This window comes from Mus pahari, chromosome 7 (assembly GCF_900095145.1).
Source record: "Mus pahari chromosome 7, PAHARI_EIJ_v1.1, whole genome shotgun sequence".
NCBI classification, from domain to species: domain Eukaryota; kingdom Metazoa; phylum Chordata; class Mammalia; order Rodentia; family Muridae; genus Mus; species Mus pahari.
The window spans coordinates 39,031,467-39,041,095 of record NC_034596.1 but is presented as its reverse complement, the minus strand read 5'-3'; the positions used below and the strand labels follow the sequence as shown (position 1 = coordinate 39,041,095).

Genomic DNA, 9,629 nt, shown 5'->3' with positions numbered 1-9,629 from the left:
GAAAGAGAAAGAGAAAGAGAAAGAGAAAGAGAAAGAGAAAGAGAAAGAGAAAGAGAAAGAGAAAGAGAAAGAGAAAGAGAAAGAGAAAGAGAAAGAGAGAGAAAAAAAGAAAAATCCCTCCTGTCATTTGCCATAATATGGTTGAATATCTGGGTTAAGCCATTGGTTAAAGGAAATAAGCCAGAAATAGAAAAAAAGTGCTCCGCAATGCATGATCTCATTTACATGTGAAATCTTATAGAAACACAGAGAGAAAAAGCACAATGTTAACAGAGGCGCAGGATATAAATGGGGAGAGGTAAGTCAAAGAGAAAAAAGTAGCAGAAAGCTGATATAAGCGAGTCTAGACATCCAATGTTCGCCCTAAGGACTGAAGGTTAGAACTGCACTGTTCTGGGGATTTGTGATCAATGGGTAAGTTTTAACAGGTCTCTTGACCTCTCTGGCCACTCCTTTTTAGCATCCTTGCATTTTTATTGGCGGGACCATTAGTTTCAATAGTGCCTAATGCCTATTAGACTCAGCTATTTTCTTTCTTTCTATAACTATATATGTCCTCTGAACACTTTTATCCTTTCATGTGTGTTCAGTTTTACACTCCGCATGGCAAGAACTCACAGAGCCTTCTCTGGCCTCCTCAGTCTCCTGTTATACTCTAGGATCTTATGTATAAGTTACCTTCTAAGCACTCCCAGCTCAGCAGCTATGTGCCCATAAGCACATCCAGCTCAGCAGCCATGTGCCCATAAGTCCTTTCACCAATATTCTCTAAAAGTCCATCTCTTCCTTCACTGCAGGCAGTTCTCTGTGAGTTCCAGGACAGCCAGAACTACATAGTGAGACTCCTTCTCAAAATGGGGGAGGAGAGGGGTTCCCAATAAAACCACAAAACAGACTATCAAAAATATGGTTGTTTCTGTGACTCTCACTGCCCCCCCCCAAAAAAATCTCATTACCGTATGTCCTTGGACTGAGCAAAAGGGTGTCTCCTTGCCCTATCAGCTCACCACTGCTTCCCTCTGTTGATGTGCTCCATATCCTTTCTCAGCTCCCTATCCCCACCCTGCCACCACCAAATCCCATGGGAAGCCCCTCCTACTGGGGCTGCACGTCCTGGCTCTGAGGAGAGGTGGGAGGTAAGCAAGGAGTAGAATGGCTACTCTTTTGGTCAAGACCTGGAAGAAAAGTGTAACCACTAAAAACCAACCATCTATCCCCTGGCAGACACTATGCTACCTTACAATCACTGAATCTCACAGCACCTGCGAGTTTATCCCACCTTACAGATGAGGAACTCTGCCCCAGGCCACACAGCCCACTCTCAAATCCAAAAGGACAGGCAGGCCTCCAGCACTGGTAGATGTCCCTCGGTGCCAACACGGAAGAGGCGTTTTAGTCGTGCTGGATTATCAGAACACAATCTTCTCCAAAATACGACTATGCGTGTCAGTTAGACCAGCTTTTAAAATATGAGTTACAACTTGAGTTACATCAAAAAAAAAAAAAAAAAAAAAAAAAAAACTGGGAAGGGCGCAGCAGGGCATAACATCAAGGGACAGGACACAAACAAAACACCAAAAACAAATAAACCTTAGCAGCAGAAACAAGGTTTCCGAGTGCCCAATGACCAAAGTTAATTCCAAATGAATTGAAGGGGTTTCTTGCAGAGCATCATGAGTGCTACCTGCCTCAGCTCACACCTTGGAGACTACTGGACGTTACAAGCTGCAGTGCTTTTCCTGTACATGCAAAGTTTTCTGCTCTTAGAAAGACATAATAGCTTTTTTTTTTTAATTTTTTTGTGTTTTGAGACAGGCTTCCTCTATATAGCCCCTGGCTGTCCTGGAGCTGGCTCTACAACAAGCAAACTCGCAGAGATCCACCTGGTTCTGCCCCCTGAGTGCTAGGATTACAGGTGTGTGCCACCACTGCTAGGCCATAATAGCATAATTAAGAAAAACAAAAACCTTCATATTTTCCAACCATCATTCCTCATAAGTACCAAATCAATGGCTCCATCACTGTACTATGTTAAACAGCTCATTTTTGATTTGTTTTTCAAGAGAGGGTTTCTCTGTGTAGCCCTGGTTGTCCTGTAACTTGCTATGTGGACCAGTCTGGCCTCAAGATCTGCCTGCCTCTGCCTCTGCCTCTGCCTCTGTCTGCCTCCTGGACCACCATGCCCAGCTCTAGAATAGTTGATTTTAAAAATTATTGTTTGAGTTGATGACTTGAATTTCATCCAACGTAATAAAACAAAATTCTGCCTTGGGGTTGGAATAGAATTTCCAACAATTTCTGAGCTGGCCCTAAACATATTTTTGTCATTTTTTTTTACTACATATTTATATGAAACAGCATTCTTGGCATTAATGATTATAAAATCAGAATATGGACCCACTATGGGAAGTGCTGAAGATGTTCTAAGTCCTGAAGCATCTAGTCTTCAGGCAAGATTTAATTCTGTATGCAAATAAATGAGAACATCTATTTCATTACCATGCAAATTCTCTTCTGTAATAAATGGTGAAGGCATTCATATACCAAACAACTATTTTTAAATGAATTGCTTTATGATTTATTATAAGTACATGTTTGATTTACATATCTACTTTACATACCCTATATGCCAAGGGTTTTTTTTTTAATGTGTTAGACAAAAGGGAATAAATGGAAAATTTTAAGAATCTAAGCGTACACATCATCTCTAATAGCATATGATGGGTTTGAAAGGCTTTGGTAATTTAATCTGGAAACCCAAATGCTACTTGTTATTCTTTTTCTGTAAATTAAGTTGCTAATATGTAAGAAAGTAGACTTGAAAGTGGACTTTTTAACTTGGAGGCAGAATTTCTGAGTTTGAGGCCAGCCTAGTATACTGACCAAGCTCCAGGACACCCAGGACAAGTTCCAAGACAGGGCTATACAGAAAAACTTGTCTAAAAGAAAGAAAGAAGAAAAGGACAGAGGGGGTGGGAGGGGTTGGGTGGGGGAGAAGAAAATGTACCTTTTAAAACATAGCAAGTTCCTTTTTTAAATGTAAAAAATAAAAAGTCTGACTTAAACCAGGCTAGCCTACAACTCAAAATCCGCCTGCCTCTGCCTCATTTGGGCTTGGGATTACAGCTGTGAACCACGGCATTCAGCTCAATAGGTTCTAAAGTGAGGTTTTGCTTTCTTTAAAAATATTTTTCTTCTACAAAAACTTAGTGTGAAAACTCACCAAGAACAGGAAGTCTTTCCCCTTGTTCACTCATAAGAACAATGACTCTAGAAGACCCCGGTGGGAAATGTGCGTCTATGGCCAGGGGCTGACATTTGAATAGAACATCACCCTGAGCCCGGTAGACCGGAGCTCATAATAGAAATGGCACAGGCTGCAGCAGTACAGCTGATGTGCCTGTAGTCTACTGACAAAGTGTACTCCTCAGTAAAGCGAACCAGATGTCTGCTGCGAAGTCAAGTGTCTGTGGATGTGTCATTCTCAGCTCCAAATGAAGTATTAGATACGCTAAATACACAGCTTAGCTCTATATCAGACCCACAACCTAGCAAAATCATGACAGTTTGGACATGAAGCAGCAGCATTTTTATTATAATGCTTATAAGCCAAAGATGTTTCTAAAAAAGAAATTCTAACTTTGAGCACTCAGCCAAATGTGGTAGCCTGTCTGTCTCACTTTGTGAATGGTGTCAGATAGAAACCCCTTCTCTTGTTTTTCAAGCTGACTCTCTGTAGGCAGTCCTGTGTGGAATGATCTGATATAGGAAAATCAAGCCACACCAGGTGTGAATCCTTGTTTCAGAAATTCTTGGGTCAGAAGTACAAGGCTATTCCCTATGAAAATACCTAAGTCAGGGAGACTTAGTGCTTATGGGGAAATGGGTTCTAGGGGGACTGGCACTTTCCTAAAGAAGATCCACAAACAATGGACCGAGCTGGAGAGAGGTGGCTCAGCAGTTAAGAGCACAGGCTGCTCTTCCTGGGGAAGAGCTGGGTTCAGTGCCCAGCACTCACATGGCAGCTACCAACTGTCTGTAACTCCAGTTCCAGGGGATCCTAACCCACATAAAGACATGCAGGCAAAACACCAATGCACGCAAAATAAAATACATTTATAAAGAAAATAATGAGGAAATCAGAGAAACAGGACAGCAAGTACAAACAAGCACTGTTTTGTACAGTTTTCTTTCTTAGGTCCTCTAGGTTCTATTTAGATAGCATGAATACTGTACTTGGTCCCAAGTGGCAGAGCTAATAAAATAAAAACTAGGATCCAAGGCTGCAACTAAGAGTGCAGAAACTATACCAAACATAGTGGCATACTCCTATCATCCAAAGTTTTCCAATTCAAGACCTGCCTGTTACATGATCGGCTATGGGAGGCCGGGCTGAGGCTCTGTGGTATTGTATTTGCTGAGGGCCTGGGTTTGACCCCCAGCAGTTCAGAAAAACAATAGACTATAAAAGGAATAAAAGTCCTCTGATACTTGAAGACTTTAGGGAGAGCCGGAAAAGGAAGAAAGTTATGATTTTACCAAGTAATGGTAACATATATATATATATATATATATATATATATATATATATATATACACATGTGTATATTACATTGTATATATCTCATACAGATAATACCTCAGCTGTATGCCTAATTAACATGGAGCTGTGGCTTTCATGTCTAAAAGGTAAATACCAAAATAGTACAAATTTGTGAGGTGCACATTTTTACTTTCACACTCCTATAGGTGTTAATCCAATGTAACTTTGTTTTGACCTTAGCCTCTTCTCATGTCAATAAAGAAATGGGGTTAACTGCATAGAACCCCAGGGCAGGCAAGCTTCAGGATTTAGTCTCCTAAGTGCACCCTTAGCTGCCTCCCTGTTTTCTCAAATTGAGCTTTCTTACAGAACAACTCAGAAAACTTTCTCTCATCCAGTGACTGTGCCCAAACTATGCATCTGTTGTTCGGGAAAATGACTATAACGCTATGCATTATGGAAAACAACCCTCCACTAGTCACTCGAGTTTATTTCTGACTCTACCAGAAAAATGGAACGCCGGCACTGGCCCCACCCAGCACTATTGATCTGTAAGCCACAAAGACAGCAGCAGACGGAAGTTCTCTAACACTTAGATATAATTCCACAGACTTATGTGTAAACGTCCACAGAAACCTGTGAAAGGCCCATCTCCAAAACAGGTCATCTCCAACAGTCTCATTCTCCAAGTACTGTTTTGTTTGTTTTCTTTATGGGATGTTTCTGTTCTTTTGTTTTTTGAGACAGGCCCTCATTTGTATCCTCCACTAGCCTGGAAAACCCTATGTAGACCAGGCTGGCCTCAAAGTCACAGAGATCCGCCTGTCCCTGATAGCAGGAGACAGATCCCATTTTGACCAGTGTTCATTCAACACACGATGAAAGGACATCAGAGATAGAGTCCCTCATTAATAAACAACCATGAGTTTTTCATAATATGCAAACATCTGCCTCTCAAGGAAGTCAGGTTCATATGTGGCATGTGCCAGGATGGGCACTGAAGGTTAAGTCTAGCTTTCTCCTGGGGGTTTTAAGTAAAAGTTGGTGGAGATGAATGTAAAGCTGGAGGGTTTCCAACCTGAAAGGAACTGTGTTTCCTATCGCCAGACAGAGACTAGAAGGGCAAGTCTCAGGGAGGAACCAATGAAGAGAGATGATAACTTGAAATCAGTCAACTTCCCAGGACTTCGGCTTTTCAGAAAAGCACCTCAATGCCTGAGATAGACCTCCCCCAATTCCTCTATAATTCTGAAAGAACTCAAAAGAACTGCAAGTATATGAAATTGCCTGTATGTGGTCCCATGTGCTTTCCTGCACTGTTGATGGGTTTTAAAATGTAAAGGTCCCTGGAGGGATAACTGCCAAGCAAAACCAAGATTACCTAGGGCCCTACTGTCTCAGGAACTACTGAATGCTACCTAGGATGACAAGGAACCAGAGAGGAACTATAGCAACAATGTGCCAGGTTAAAGAGGGTCTGAAAGGAAACGAGGAACGCTGCTAAACTTCCAGTCGACTCTACGGGCTTCTGGAACCTGAAGAAAGGCTTGAGCTTGGGACAAGTGACCTTTGAAGGTGGGTATCCAGCCTGATAAAAAGTGGAATTTGGACCCAAGTTGCCTAGGGCAGTTTCCCCACTTGAAAAAGAGTCCTGGCTCCTTCCGCCCCTGAGCGATACTTACTTACCCTTTCTCCCGCTCTTCCTCGGTGAGAAGGGGTAAGTGGTAATATTGTACCCTCGCCCAATTTGGCCAAAATCCTAAAAGTAAAAATGACAGAGACAGGTCCTTTAAAATCCCGTGGCTCCAGCCTGAGCAGCTGCTCACCACCCCAGGAGCAGCGCTCCCTCCCGGCCGCTCTGTGGGTCCCCCAGGGCGGGGAGAAGAGGTCGGCTACCCGCCCGGATCGGGGGTTCGGGTTCCCTAACTGAGGGAGACAGGAGGACGAGCTGAGGGGACAAGCCGCGCGGCCTCACTGGAACACGCGCACGCACGCATGCTCGCTACCACCGCGCGGATAGCGGCCGAGCGAGCGGCTCCCCGCCTCCCAGCAACGCCCACTCGACGGAGGACAAGGCGGAGATAAGAGACCCTGCCCGGTACACAGAGGGTCTGCCGAAGCCCACCCGCGTATGAAGCCGCCCGGACCCGCCGCCCCATTCCCCGCGCACCCGCTGCGCAGCTCAGCCCAGGGGAAGTCCCTGCGGCACGCCCCGCCCTTTGCCGCGGCACGCCCCGCCCCCCGCCGCCGCTCGCCCCGCCCTTTGCCGCCGCTCGCCCCAGACCCGACCCCCCAGCTTGGCGGCAGCCGGAGACTCCGCCTACTACTACGGAAGTCCCGCCCCCGAAACGCGGCTCAAGGTCGATCAACAGCCAGAAATAGGTTTACGTCAGATCAGGGGGCGGTACTGACCGCCTGGCAGTTCCAAGTATTAGAAGCTTTCGGTCTAAGCCCTAGGTCGAAGCCTGGCATGGTTAAAAGGGCAAGGAAAAGCAGCAAGTTATCGGAAACTATCTTCAGCTTCTCCCCTTAGGCCAGGAACCGAGCCTGGACTTCTTGTGTTGTTCTGTGGTTTTGGTTTTGTTTTGTTTGCACGTGGGTAACTTCGGTTTTGCTTCCTCTAGCAAGCCAAAAGAAAAAAAAAATCCAGAACAGTTGTGCTTCAGAGAAACTAGGGGTTTTCTTTATACTGAAGCTTTTGTCCTTTAATTGTACAAAATCTTAGCTGTGTTATTACAACCTAGAAAAACAGTGTAACTAAAAGAAAATAGACAACAAAAATTAGTTCGCTCTTTTCTACCCCTCCCCAATTGTATCTTTATCTTTTCTTGCTTTATCCTTCTAGATAATGCTGAACTATCATTCTCAAGTTAAAGTAGTGCATAATGTTCTGACACTCCGCATTCAAAATTAACTCTAAAGATGGGAGAGTGTAAGAGACTTAAACGGAGCCGAGCAGTGGTTGCACATACCTTTAATCATCCCAGCGCTGCCAAGGTAGAGGTAGATGAAGCCAGCCTGCTAGCCTGATGTAAAGAGCTAGTTCCAGGACAGCCAGGCCTACACAGAGAAACCCTGTCTAAAAAGGGGGGGGGGGGGGAGAGGGAGAAGTGGGAAGACTTAAATGGGCTGATAGATAGACTGATAGTTGATAATTACAAAAGTCTGCCAAAGAAACATGATTGCTCTCCTGTATAAGATTCAGGTACAGTTATTCTTAACAGTAGCGAAAATTTTTCCTACAAGGTTAAGTTTGATTCTGCCAGTGCTTCATGACTTAGTTCCAAGAGCATATCTTGGAAGCCAACCCTGATGACAGAGCCTATTTACAAATTGGATTGGGCCCTCATAGTACAGAGACTCCAAATTAAATAGATGTATGGTCCAGTGAAGAACCAACAGTATGGGATGGAATGAACACACATAAACATCAAAGATGGGGTGAGGATAGTATTGTACAGGAATGTAAATAAACTTACAAAAAAAGAGCTGCTAAGTGGACCTGACTTTGTACTAAGATGTACCAAAGATATTTAAGAAGCCAAAGTAACCCAAAAAACTTTCACCCCCTTTTCCCCACAACTGTTAGGCATTCTAGAAATGGCAAATTTTTAAGTCAGAGCAAAAGGGACTTAAGAATAGTGATACTATTCTATATGACACGATACTTATGGCATAGTATATATACTGTTAAACCCACAGATGTATAACAAAAACCAGTGAACCCTGCTCTCTGAGTTTGGGTGATAGCAGTGTGAAAAGGTAGGTTCATCAATTTTAACCTGTACTCTATTAAAGTTTTCTCCTGGCATAAATGTAGCTTTGAAGGCTTACAGCCTCAGCCCACTACCTAGGCCTAGACCTGGAAGTTTCTAGCCTCCATGCAACCTAATCTAGGCCTAGAATGTTTTCAGCTTCCGAGATTTACTGCAGAATAAGCACACCGTTTCTAGTTCTTTCTGAGCTCTGTTTGGCTGATTCAATCCAGCTATTCTGGCTCAAACTCTTCTCAATGCAAAACGATTCCATCTGGCTTATCTGGGCTTCTCCAGAATGAGTTACTCTGCTTGGCATCATACTAACTTGGCAGGGGGTTCTAATCTTGTGGTTCCTTCTCATTCTCTGGCTCCTTCTGTCTTCACTTATATCTAGCTTGTTCTCTCTCTGTGACCTGTCTCTGTACAACTGTCCAGCTAAAACTGCCCCCTTCCTCTCTGCCCTGCTCTCTTAAGTAGCTTCCCTTTCCTCTCTTTTCTCCTGAGAATTTGACATATCCTTTTGTGTCAAATCTTTCTCTGATTTGTCACTTTGTCTGCCACTCAACTAGACATCACTTTTAAACATGGGTACTTCTTTCTACAAACTCACTTTGCCTTCATTGTTTGGGATTAAAGGTATGTACTAAAAACATATCTCTATTCCAGCCAGAGGAAATAAAGGTATGTGCTAAGGGCTGAGAGAAATGCTTTTTTTTTTTTTCCAGTAAATAACACAATCTTGGGACTCAGAGTGTAATAACGTATCCTGCCACAGTCCTCTGTCTCAGGGTGTTAATAGGAAGGTTGTACATGCACAGGGTAATATGTGAGTATCCTGGAATTTGTGGGTATCCTGGGATATGTGGAAAGTCTGTCCATTCTGTTCAATTTTGCTCTCCACATTGTTTTTAAAAAGAAGCTAAGATAAAGCCTCTGAATGCTGTTTATTCTTCAAGGTCATTAAATTTGAAGCTCAAATATTTGGCATCAGTGCCATCAGAGGACCCGTATCATATATTCCTAACTTAGATGCACATTTAAATTATGGTTATGAATCATATTAATATTCAATGGAGTATTGAAACAAAGATAACTTAAAGAAATTAGGTTTTAAAAAATTCTATGGATCATTACCAAGCCCACAAATAAAAGTAGAGTAAGAGTAATTTCATCTGCTTGGGTATAGTGGGTAACCACAAAGCTGGAAGAATACGGATCTGAGCTCAGAAACGGGGAATCAGAGATGGCTCCTGAGACTCATGGTTTGTGAATGTAAAAGTCGCTTTCATTTCCTCAGATGAAATGAGAGCCATATCCAAGATTTATGG

At 43.2% G+C, this 9,629-nt stretch overlaps 1 protein-coding gene across 4 annotated transcripts in view; it reads right to left on the bottom strand.

Annotated features, from left to right (window-relative positions):
• Positions 1-6,769, bottom strand: part of Immp2l (inner mitochondrial membrane peptidase subunit 2) — an 887,790-nt gene extending 881,021 nt beyond the window's left edge. Inside the window, exons 1-2 of one of the 4 annotated variants that reach the window (XM_021202155.1) lie at positions 6,714-6,769; positions 6,230-6,302 (exon numbers count right to left, since the gene is read on the bottom strand). The gene's annotated coding sequence lies outside the window, so the exon portion shown is untranslated. Of the gene's footprint in view, positions 1-6,225; positions 6,526-6,713 lie in introns of those variants that run through there. The other 3 variants (XM_029540649.1, XM_029540648.1, XM_029540647.1) reach the window with 3 other exon arrangements.
• Positions 6,770-9,629: the final 2,860 nt, after the last annotated feature.